Source organism: Phyllobates terribilis, unplaced genomic scaffold, assembly GCF_046119375.1.
Source record: "Phyllobates terribilis strain yellow unplaced genomic scaffold, ASM4611937v1 Scaffold_33__1_contigs__length_13283291, whole genome shotgun sequence".
Taxonomy (NCBI): domain Eukaryota; kingdom Metazoa; phylum Chordata; class Amphibia; order Anura; family Dendrobatidae; genus Phyllobates; species Phyllobates terribilis.
Genome location: NW_027362793.1, coordinates 2,148,302 through 2,158,751, shown reverse-complemented (window position 1 = coordinate 2,158,751; position 10,450 = coordinate 2,148,302).

Sequence of the window (10,450 nt, the reverse complement as noted above, 5' to 3'; positions counted from 1 at the left end):
TTAAAAAAATAATATATATATATATAAAAAATCCATATACTCACCTCACCACTCATCTCTCCGGTTGCTCCGCTCCTTACCATCACCGGTTGGTTTTCACGGCATCTTCTGTCCAGGAGGCCTCTATGTATGCCTGCGTATGATTTTTTGTAACAATTTAATAGCCTTTTACAATTCAGAAAAATAGCAGCCAGTGGACGCAATTTTATTGGACCTGTGTGGGAACAATTTACATAAAATCTTCATTTTGGTGAATGAGGATTTTTGGAAAATTGTAGTACAATGTGTCTTGAGGTCTCTCTTTAAAACACACATCCCATCATTAATGACCTCACCAACCCCAACAATGCAGATTGTACATTGGAATTCTGCATGCTGTATATGATCGGGTTTATTGTGGTGGTTATAGCGGCAAATACTAAATTCAAGAAAGAATCCAGAATATCAGAGTAAGCTGGAATCAGATACTCTGCTATACCTGTCCCATAGTAAATAGAGGTGATGGTGACATAAGATGAGCAGGTGAAGAATAGTGTTGAGCGAATTTGTTCTTCGAATGTTCGAAAGTTTCAAATTCGCCACGAATATGGCATATTCAGATTCATGATCGCAAAGGCGAGCAAATTTTCTTAAAATCTGAAAAGTTTGACGAATTTGCACGGGGCCGCGAATACAGGGCAACCATGGCATTTTGAACAGTTTTGTTAGCATAGTGTATGATGAGCGGTGACATGTGCCAGGTGAGTGAGGGGGCTGTGGAAAGCTTAGAACAGCTCAGATCAGCTGCGCACTGTTTTTTATTCCTGTGGGGGGTAACTTTAACTGAGGAAAGCGTGTCCAGCCAATCATAGTGCAGGAAGCATCTACACTGTCCAGACATAAGGGCTTCTGCAATTGGCTGCAGAAATCACATGTCCTCTCAATATAAAAAGTGACCATGTTCCCTCAGTGCCATTATATCCATGTCACTGCTGGAGACAGACGCAGCTCAGTGTTTTCCTGTGTAGTGAGAGATATTAGCTAGATAGATGGGCGCTTGTGTGGTAGTCAGGTAGTGTAGATAATTCCTGGCCCGTGTACCTCAGCAACCACTGGTGCAGCACATTTTTGTGAAAGTACTGAGATTCTGACAGAAACAGAGGGCCCATGCCACACAATAGTGCTGTGCACCGCTGGTATAGAGCTCCATGTCTCAGTATACCTTGAATCTTTTTTTGAACTTACTAATCTGATAAAGCAAGCGCAGTGCACCTTTAAATTTACTGGGGTTCAAATTGTGCTCTGCACAGTCTGCAGAACTTCTTATTGCAGAGCACCAAATCTGTTTTTTTTCTGTTGTTATTGCGATATTGAAAGCTGTGTGCACTAAAGTTTTTTTTAGTGTCAGATACTATTTTAGTGGAGTTGAACTTCAGGTGGTTTCAAAGTAAAAAAAATACATTTTTTTCTCTTGCTACACCCAGTCCAAAAAATATTTTTTCCTGTGCCAAAAGTCATACAGTGCTATAAGCCAGCTACTATGTCAGTGGCGGTTAAAGTCAGCTGGACGCAGAGATTATGCAGGGTAACCCAAAAATATTTTTTGCTCTGAGTAAAGTGATACAGCTGGCTAGATCTGAGTTTGAAATATTTTGGAGCATATATTCTATGTCATACTCACCTCATCCATATTCAAAAAAAAAAATTTCTTCTGTTCCTAAAGTAATACAGCAGGGGATATCTCAGTTTGAATTTGTTTGGAGAATATCTCGTAGGTTTTATCGGCCTCATGCACACTAACAAATTTCTTTTGTCTGTTAGTAATGTTATATGGCAGGCCATAGCTTACCTTGTCATATAGTGTCGCTGAAATTCAGGTGTGTGCTGAGCTATTGCACTGGAAAAAAAAATATTTTTCTTTAGTTAATTGTGTGCTCCTACCTCTGTATCTGTCCAACATGAGTGGGAAAAAGAGAAGGCGTGGTGGAAGGGGGAATAGGCTTGGTGTTCAAGGTGTACATGGGGTACATGATAATGTTAGTGAAAGCACTAGAGACACCAACACAAACAGACTAAAAAAAAGGATAATTAGCTCATATCACCTGATACTCACAGGAATCCCAGGCTCACGGATTAGTGTCCAGCATACACTTGCAAGTATATATAAAGAAGGTAAAATCTGGTGCCACATGCGATAAATCCTTTATTCCAAAATTAAAAATCACAACATGTCCCTAGGAGGGGAACAACTGTGCGTTTCGAAGACACAGCCCCTTATTCGTCAGTATGTGGCCAGCAGCAGTCACGGGTCTGCAGCTTCGCAGGGGTAGCAAGGGTTGTCTAGCATGGGCCTTTTTTGTCACTGCAAAGGATGAGCCAACTCACGTTATCTTCAAACTTTGCGATAAAAAACTCAGTAGAGGGAAAAACTGCAATAATTTGACTACTACATGCATGAACATTCACATGCTCAAACAACATTCTTTACGCTGGGAATCTTACCGCGATGAAATGCGGAACAGCGCACCTCAACAACCATCAGCTGCCCCATCAAACGCATCCGATGCTTCTTCCTCCTCCTCTGTTACCATGCCAAGTATTGTCACGCAGGTCTCCCATCGCAGAAACTCCAGTTCTTTACCCACTCCAGTCAGGCTGAGTGACAGCCCGTCAGCTGTAACGGAAGTGGACATGCCTGCTGTGTTTGTTTCACCGAGCACACCGCATGTTTCTCAATCCACTGTAACATCTGCACCTCACTTACGCTCCACCAGTTTTTCTGGTTCACCATACTCCGCCCTCTCTCAGCACCTTAGCCTGCTCTCGGTCCCGCAGTTGTGGTCATTTAAAAGATTGTTTCATCCTACGCATGACAAAGCTAAGAGGTTGAATTCCACCATCTCCAATCTGTTGGCCACGGAAATGCTGCCTTTTTGCCTGGTAGATACAGACGGTTTCCGAAAACTGATGGCCGTTGCAGTCCCCCAGAACCAGTTGCCCAGTCACCATTACTACTCTAAGAAAGCTATGCCTGCACTATATCAGCATGTTGCAGACTACATCAACCGCTCCTCGTCTAAATCTACGTGTGCCAGGGTGCATTTAACCCAGACACCTGGACAAGTAAGCATGGCCAAGGGCATTACATCTCACTGACTGGGCACTGGGTGACCCTGGTGGCTGTGGGGGCAGGTGGGGAAGGGGCTGCTCCACAAATCTTGGAATCCCAAAGGCCTTCAGAAGAAACCTCTGTATTTCCCACTTCCTCCTCTGCTTCTGCATCCTCCACCTCCTCTAGGGCATCCACCTGCTCACTCAGCTTCTGCCTTAACGAGACACGCTTTCCAAGGGTGTGGAGCGAATACATACCACCTCCCTACTGCGCAGTTAGGGCTCAACGTTATCAGGTAGTCTTCAAATTAATATGCCTTGGAGATCGCAGTCATATAGGTGAAGAGTTGTGGGCTCCTCTCCAGGCTCAGTTTGACCAATGGTTGTCTCTGCTGAGCCTAGAGCAAAGGAAGGCCATGTGCGATAGCGGTGCCAACCTGTTAGTGGCCCTAGGCTGAGGCAAGCTAGCACATGTGCCTTGCATGGCTCATGTCCTCAACCTGGTGGTAAAGTGATTTCTCTGCCACTATCCTGGCCTCTATGAGCTGCTTCACAAAGCACGGAAGCTGTGTGCTCACTTTCGCCTTTTGCACCCCTCATGTCATTAACTTGCATTTATTACAGAGGTCTTTGTCCGTGTCAGTTAACAGGTTGATCTGCCATGTGCAGTGGAAATCCACTTTGCATATGTTGCAGCGACTGTGCCAGCAGCAATGAGCTCTGGCGCAGAATGTCTTGACATATAGCTTGGGGCAACGTAGTACGGACTTGGGGCATATCACGTTTGCAGCGTGGGAACAGATTAAGGACCTCTGCACCCTTCTGCATGGTTTTGAAATGGCTACTAAACTGGTTAGCACTGACGATTCCGTCATCAGCATCACTATTCCGGTTATATACATGCTAGAGCAAACTTTGAATACTCTGCGGCAGGAGGTGGTGGCCCCAGAAGGGATACCAATGTCTCAAATTTCCAGACTTTCGTCACAAAGGTGGATGCCAGGTGATGGTGGATTACAGCAATCGAGGGGGTTTGGTGATACCAGGCAAACTGTTAATGAAGGTGCAAGAGCAGAGGAACTAATGGAGAAGGAAGAGGTGATGGGCGAGCAGCTCTCAGAGGATGAAGAGGATAATCATCCCCTCTCATTTGAATGTGATTGGTAGGAGGGTATGGAGGAAACAAGCATCATTATTATGCAGCCCACAATACAGCCTGGCTTTGGACCTCCTGGAAGAGCCCATCATATGAGTGCCTTCTTGACTGCAACATGATCCCCGTATAGTTAGGGTTCGAAATAATGCTGACTACTGGGTTACCACTCTGTTAGATCCACGTTATAAGAGTCAATTTTGCCAGAAGCCAATCATTTCATATTTTGACTCATCAGTGCAGAGTATCTGCTCCCATTTTTCTGCACCCCAATTCCTACATTTTGTGCATAGTTTAGTCGCTTTGCTTTTTTTCCATGTTAAAGGTATAGATTAAGGATGCAATTCTTCCATGAAGACGAACTCTGGCCAGATTTCTCAGTACAATAGATGGGTATAGCTGGGTCCAACTGGTTGTTGCCAATTCTAAGCTGATGGCACTGCTGGACATCTCCTGATTTAAAAGAGAAGTAACATGATGCGTCTTTCATCAGCTGCATAAGGTTTCCTTCGTCGACCACTGCAGACCTATTGATTTCCATTTCCTGTTGGTTTTTAAAAAAAAGAGCTTCAACAGTATGTCTTGAAAATCCAATTCAATTTAAAATCTTAGCATGGGAGAGATCTTACTAACGTAATAGGTTTTTAACAACTGTGAGAGACAATTACCTTTCACAACTGGTTCAGGACCCAACAGGAAGGGGGGCACTGCTAGACCTAATATAAACCAACAGGCCACACCGCTTATCAAATATACGAGTTGGGGGTCACTTGGGTAATAGTGATCAGAAAATAATAAGTTTTCATGTATCCTTTAATAAGATATGTAGTAGAGGGGTTACAAGGACACTAAACTTCAGGAAGGCAAATTTCCAACGGTTGAGAGATGATCTTAATGCAATAAACTGGGACGATATCCTGAGACATAAAACTACAGAAAGCAAATGGGAGACATTTATTAGCATCCTGAATAGGACCTGTGCACAATATATACCCTATGGGAATAAACATACTAGAAATAGGAGGAAACCACTATGGCTAAATAGAGTTGTACAGGGTGCAATAAGTGACAAAAATAAAGCATTTAGAGAACTAAAGCAAGTAGGTAGTGATGAGACATTAAATAAATACAGAAAATTAAATAAATCCTGTAAAAAACAAATCAAGGCAGCAAAGATTGAGACAGAGAGACTCATTGCCAGAGAAAGTAAAAATAAGCCCAAAATATTCTATAACTACATAAATAGTAAAAAACTAAAAGATGATAGTGTTGGTCCCCTTAAAAATAGTCTGGGTGAAATGGTGGATGAGGATGAGGAAAAAGCCAATATGCTAAATGATTTTTTTTCAACCGTATTTACACAAGAAAATCACATGACAGAAAACATGATTAGTGATGACAAAAATTCTCCATTAAATGTCACTTGCTTAACCCAGCAGGAAGTACGGCGGCATCTAAAAATCACTAAAGTTGACAAATCCCCAGGCCTGGATGGGATACACCCACGAGTACTTCAGGAATGAAGTAACGTCATAGATAGACCATTATTTTTAATCTTTAAAGATTCCTTAATAACAGGGTCTGTACCATAGGACTGGCGTGTACCAAATGTGGTGTCAATATTCAAATAGGGGACAAAAATCAAACTTGGAAATTATAGGCCGGTAAGCTTAACCTCTACTGTGGGTTAGATCCTGGAGGGTTTCCTAAGAGATGCTATACTAGAGTATCTGGAGAAGAATAACCTCATGACTCAATATCAACATGGGTTTATGAGGGACCGTTCCTGTCAAACTAATCTGATCAGCTTTTATGAGGAGGCAAGTTCTGGACTGGACCAAGGAAATGCAGTGGATGTCTAAACCAGGGGAGGAGTCCTGAGGAGATAATTTGCATATTCCCACTGCATTTTGGGGTAAGTGAAGAGTCTCCGTGAGCTCAAAGAACACTGGATTTTGGCTGTTGGAGCTGAAAAGAGGACATCGGTAAACCAGGGGAGGAGTCCTGAGGAGATAATTTGCATATTCCCACTGCATTTTGGGGTAAGTGAAGAGTCTCCGCGAGCTCAAATAACACTGGATTTTGGCTGTTGGAGCTGAAAAGAGGACATCGGTAAACCAGGGGAGGAGTCCTGAGGAGATAATTTGCATATTCCCACTGCATTTTGGGGTAAGTGAAGAGTCTCCGTGAGCTCAAAGAACACTGGATTTTGGCTGTTGGAGCTGAAAAGAGGACATCGGTAAACCAGGGGAGGAGTCCTGAGGAGATAATTTGCATATTCCCACTGCATTTTGGGGTAAGTGAAGAGTCTCCGTGAGCTCAAAGAACACTGGATTTTGGCTGTTGGAGCTGAAAAGAGGACATCGGTAAACCAGGGGAGGAGTCCTGAGGAGATAATTTGCATATTCCCACTGCATTTTGGGGTAAGTGAAGAGTCTCCGCGAGCTCAAATAACACTGGATTTTGGCTGTTGGAGCTGAAAAGAGGACATCGGTAAACCGCGCGCCTACTGGCGCGCGCATTTTGAAGCTTTTTTTTTAAGCTTTTTTCACTGTTTTCAGAACATTAACAGTAAGAACATGGAAGAGTCCAGGAGCCATTTGGTGAGCTGCATATCCTGCTACATGTTCACAGACTTGCCAGTGGAAAAGCCAAACTTCACATGCCAGAAATGCAAGCTTGTGTCCCTGTTGGAGGAAAAGTTGCGAAATCTAGAAGAGAGGTTAACTACCTTGAAAATCATTAAGGAAGGTGAAGAGTTCTTAGACAGAGCAGAATTATCTCTTCATGATTTAGAAAGAGAAGAAATTCGAACTGCACCTGAGGAAACAGAGGAATGGAAGCATGTGACCCACAGAAGCAGGAGGATCGAGAGGCAGTCAGCACCCATACTGCTCAGGAACCAGTACCAGGCTCTCACGCAGGAGAACCACGAAGAAATAAAGCAAAATAAGACTTTGCCAGCAATGAAGAACCTTGTAAGCCCTCAGAATCCTCCTGGATGGAAAAAGAAGAATGTTGTGAAGAAAAAACGGAGAGTGGTGGTCATGGGGGATTCCCTGTTAAGAGGAACAGAGGCCGCTATCTGCAGACCAGACATAACCTCAAGAGAAATGTGCTGTCTTCCAGGAGCAAAAATTAAAGATGTGTCTGACAGGATATCAAGACTCTTCAGACCTACAGATCACTACCCATTCCTGCTAATACATGTGGGGACAAATGACACCGCAAGAAAGGACCTGGAAACCATCTGCAGTGACTTTGAAGACTTAGGCAAGAAAGTGAAAGAATTGGGAGCGCAGGTGGTCTTCTCATCCATCCTCCCAGTGGATGGCCATGGAACAATGAGGTGGAATAAGATTCTACAGGTGAACAACTGGCTACGTCGATGGTGCCGTCAACAAGGATTTGGATTTCTGGATCACGGGATGAATTACCTATACGATGGACTACTTGCTAGAGATGGGGTGCACCTTACGAAGACTGGAAAACATGTATTTGGAAATTGCCTTGCTGCACTCATCAGAAGAGCTTTAAACTAGAACAATGTGGGAAGGGAAGCAAAAGGCCAGAAAAAGCCATACAGCTGACAAATACTATTGAGATCTCTGTTACTGGAAGTGGAAAGGAAGAACAAAGACAAAACAATTTAAATAATAAAAATATGGGAGGAAGAGAAACCAATCACAAACTAAAATGTTTTTATACAAATGCACAAAGCATGGGCAACAAACAAGGAGAATTGGAACTACTAACGCAGGAAAAGGAATATGATGTCATTGGAATCACTGAAACTTGGTGGGACGATACACATGATTGGAATAAAAGGCTAAAAGGATACAACTTATTTGCAAGAAACAGACTTGATAAACGAGGAGGAGGTGTCGCATTGTATGTTAGAAAAGCGTATATCTGCACAGAGATTGAAGCTTCAGAGACTGGGAGTTCTGTGGAAACTGTTTGGGTAAGAATACAAGGAGAGAACAACGGAAAGGACACCATTGTAGGCATTTACTACAGGCCACCTGGGCAAGCTGAAGATATGGATGAACTCTTTATGTATCAAATGACCAAGTTCTCAAAAAAATATGACGTAGTGGTCATGGGAGATTTCAACTATCCAGACATTTATTGGGAATCTCTCTCAAGTAAAACTAACAGGTCAAGCAAATTCTTATCCTCTCTTGCTGACAACTTTATCTTCCAAAAGGTAGGGGAGAAAACAAGGGGATCTGCTACTTTGGATCTAATCCTTATAAACAAGGAGGAAATGGTTGAGGAGGTAAAAGTGGCTGGGACCCTAGGAGGCAGCGATCATGCTATTATAGAATTTTGGATAACTAGAGGAGGAAGACATGTGAAGACTCAAACTTCAAGGTTAGATTTTAGAAAGGCAGATTTTAAGAGACTCAGAAAGAGAATAGGAGGGATCCAATGGCTGGATGTCCTTAAGGACAAAAATGTCCAGGAAGGATGGGAAATTTTTAAAAATGAGATTCTCAAAGCACAATCGTTAACAATCCCGAAAAGTAGGAAGAATGGGAAGCATTTAAGGAAACCAGGATGGATGAACACAGAACTTAAACACATTCTAAAAAGAAAGAAAGAAATGTTTATTAAATGGAAAGAGGGAGGCATATCTAAAGAAGATTATAATGCAGTCTGCAGATCCTGTAGGGCATGTATCAGGTTAGCTAAAGCTGACAATGAATTAAGGCTTGCAAGAGATGTCAAAAGCAATAAAAAAGGATTTTGGGGGTATGTCAAAAGTAAAAGAAAAGTCAAAGATGCTATAGGATTTTTACAGGATGAAAATGGAGAAATGGTAAGAGAGGATGTTGAGAAGGCCAAACTTTTTAATTCCTATTTTGCATCTGTTTTCTCTCAGAAAGAAAATGTAACATCAACTGATCTTCACTGTCCTTTTAAAGGAATAGAAGAATCCAAGTTATCTGTAAACAGAAAGATTGTGAGGGAATATTTAGCTAACATAAATGAGTTCAAGTCTCCAGGTCCAGATCAATTACACCCCAGAGTACTGAAGGAGATCGTAGAAGAAATTTTAGAACCACTCTCCATAATCTTTGAAAATTCTTGGAGAACAGGAGAAGTCCCAGAAGACTGGAGAAGAGCAAATGTTGTTCCTATCTTCAAAAAGGGGAAGAAGGTGGACCCAGGGAACTATAGGCCGGTGAGTCTGACTTCTATACCAGGAAAGATCTTTGAACAAATTATTAAACAACATGTATGTAAGTACCTGGATAAGAATGAAGTGATTAACCAGAGTCAGCATGGGTTTATAACTAACAAGTCATGTCAGACTAACTTAATTTCCTTCTATGACAGAATCACTGACTGGGTGGATCAGGGAAATGCTGTAGATATAGTATATCTTGACTTCAGCAAAGCATTTGACAAAGTATCTCACACCATCCTTATTGAAAAAATGACAAAGTATGCAATGGACCAGGCAACTGTTAGGTGGATTCATAACTGGCTTAGTGATCGGACTCAAAGGGTGATTGTAAATGGCTTCACATCCAGCTGGATGAATGTCTCAAGTGGGGTACCACAGGGCTCCGTCCTGGGACCTGTATTGTTCAACATCTTTATCAATGATTTAGATGAAGGAATTGAGGGTAAACTGATTAAATTTGCTGATGACACAAAGCTAGGAGGGATAGCTAATACTAGAGAAGAGAGAGAGAGGATTCAAAAAGACCTAAATAAACTGGAGCAGTGGGCAGCAACCAACAGAATGGTTTTTAACAGGGAAAAATGCAAAGTACTACATCTGGGCAATAAAAATGAAAAAAGCATATACAGAATGGGAGGAAAAGAGCTAAGCAACAGTACATGTGAAAAAGACTTAGGTATACTAATAGATCATAGACTGAACATGAGTCAACAGTGTGATGCAGCAGCAAAAAAGGCAAATACAATTCTGGGATGTATTAACAGAAGCATACAGTCTAGATCACGTGAAGTCATTATTGGTCTTTACTCCTCTTTGGTCAGACCTCATCTGGAATACTGTGTACAGTTTTGGGCACCACATTTTAAAAAAGACATAGACAAACTGGAGCAAGTTCAGAGAAGAGCGACCAGAATGGTGACTGGTCTGCAAACCATGTCCTATGAGGAACGGTTGCAGGATTTGGGAATGTTTAGCTTGCAAAAAAGAAGACTGAGAGGAGACTTAATAGC